The sequence below is a fragment of the Oncorhynchus clarkii genome, chromosome 33 (genome assembly GCF_045791955.1).
Source record: "Oncorhynchus clarkii lewisi isolate Uvic-CL-2024 chromosome 33, UVic_Ocla_1.0, whole genome shotgun sequence".
Taxonomy (NCBI): Eukaryota; Metazoa; Chordata; class Actinopteri; order Salmoniformes; family Salmonidae; genus Oncorhynchus; species Oncorhynchus clarkii.
In genome coordinates, this window is record NC_092179.1 from 29250814 (window position 1) to 29253296 (window position 2483).

Consider the following 2483-nt stretch of genomic DNA (forward strand, 5'->3'; position numbering starts at 1 on the left):
TCTGAAACACAGGCTACCAGGCTAGGCAATTTTGGGGCTTCACAATATTTCATCGAAATTTACAGCTGTGTGTCATCCGCATAGCAGTGAAAGTGTATGTGTTTCTGAATGACATCTCCAAGAGGTAGAATATATAGTGAAAACAATAGTGGTCCTAAAACGGAACTTTGAGGAACACCGAAACATGCAGGGACAAACTGATAAGTTTCCGACAGATAAGATCTAAACCAGGCCAGAACATGACCGTGTTGACCAATTAAGGTTTCCAATCTCTCCAAAAGAATGTGGTGATCGATGGTGTCAAAATTGGCACTAGGGTCTAGGAGCACGAGGACAGATGCAGAGCCTTGGTCTGACGCCATTAAAATGTAATTTACCACCATCACGAGTGCAGTCTCAGTACTATTATGGGTTCTAAAACCAGACTGAAGCGTTTCATGTACATTATTTGTCTTTGGGAAGGTAGTGAGTTGCTGCGCAACAGCTTTTCCCCAAATTTTGAGAAGTGAGGGATCTAACATTAAGTAGCCCTATTTATAGATGTGAGATATTATAATCTCTTTCAATAATGACAGGAATGGAGGAGGTCTTTATTCCATTGAGATTGCTAAGGCGAACACCGCCATGCTTATTTTTGCCCAACCTAGATCGAGGCACAGACACGGTCTCAATGGGGATAGCTGAGCTGACTACACTGACTATGCTAGTGGCAGACTCCACTAAGCTAGCAGGCTGGCTAGCAGCCTGCTGCCTGTCCTGCACCCTATGTCATTGTGGAGCTAGAGGAGTTAGAGCCCTGTCTATGTTCATAGATGAGATGAGAGCACCCTTCCAGCTAGGATGGAGTCCGTCACTCCTCAGCAGGCCAGGCTTTGTCCTGTTTGTGGGTGAGTCCCAGAAAGAGGGCCAATTATCTACAAATTATATATTTTGGGAGGTGCAGAAAACAGTGTTCAACCAGCGATTGAGTTGTGAGACTCTGCTGTAGAGCTCATCACTCCCCCTAACTGGGAGGGGGCCAGAAACAAATACTAGATGCCGACACATCTTTCTAGCAAATTTACACGCTGAAGCTATGTTGAGCTTGGTGACCTCTGACTGTTTCATCCTAACATCGTTGGTGCCGACATGGATAACAATATCCCTGTACTCTCTACACACCACTATATTGTGGATAATGGATTCGCCAATGACTAGGGTTTTACATTTTTCAGAGCTAATGGTGGGAGGCTTCGGGTGGAGGAGAGACCTGAGAAGGCTCGGCCTCTGACTCAGACTCGTTGCTTAATGGGGAGAACTGGTTAAAAGTTTCTGTTGGCTGAATAAGCGACACCGGTTGAGCCTGCCGACAGCATTTCTTTCCAGAAGCCTTGAGAACATTGTCCGTCTCAGGCTCAGCTACTAGCTACTGTATTATTCTAGTTGTTACTGTATTATTCTAGTAACTACTGTATTATTCTAGTTGTCACTGTATTATTCTAGCAGTTATAGTATTGTTCTAGTAACTACTGCATTATTCTAGTAACTACTGTATTATTCTAGTAGTTACTGTATTATTCTAATAGTTACTGTATTATTCTAATAGTTACTGTATTATTATAGTTGTCACTGTATTATTCTAGCAGTTATAGTATTGTTCTAGTAACTACTGTATTATTCTAGTAACTACTGTATTATTCTAGTAGTTACTGTATTATTCTAATAGTTACTGTATTATTCTAATAGTTACTGTATTATTATAGTTGTTACTGTATTATTCTAGTTGTCACTGTATTATTCTAGCAGTTATAGTATTGTTCTAGTAACTACTGTATTGTTCTAGTAGTTACTGTAATATTCTAATAGTTACTGTATTATTCTAGTAGTTACTGTATTATTCTAATAGTTACTGTATTGTTCTAGTAGTTACTGTAATATTCTAATAGTTACTGTATTATTCTAGTAGTTACTGTATTATTATAATAGTTACTGTATTGTTCTAGTAGTTACTGCATTATTCTAATAGTTACTGTATTATTCTAGTAGTTACTGTTTTATTCTAATAGTTACTGTATTATTCTAGTAGTTACTGTATTATTCTAATAGTTACTGTATTATTCTAGTAGTTACTGTATTATTCTAGTTGTCACTGTATTATTCTAGCAGTTATAGTATTGTTCTAGTAACTACTGTATTGTTCTAGTAGTTACTGTAATATTCTAATAGTTACTGTATTATTCTAGTAGTTACTGTATTATTCTAATAATTACTGTATTGTTCTAGTAGTTACTGCATTATTCTAATAGTTACTGCATTATTCCAGTAGTTACTGTTTTATTATAATAGTTACTGTATTATTCTAGTAGTTACTGTATTATTCAAATAGTTACTGTATTGTTCTAGTAGTTACTGTATTATTCTAGTAGTTACTGTAATTTACAGTATGTACTATAGGTGTGACCCACATCCTAACTGAGGGCATTGTTGGCCTACATTTATAAACC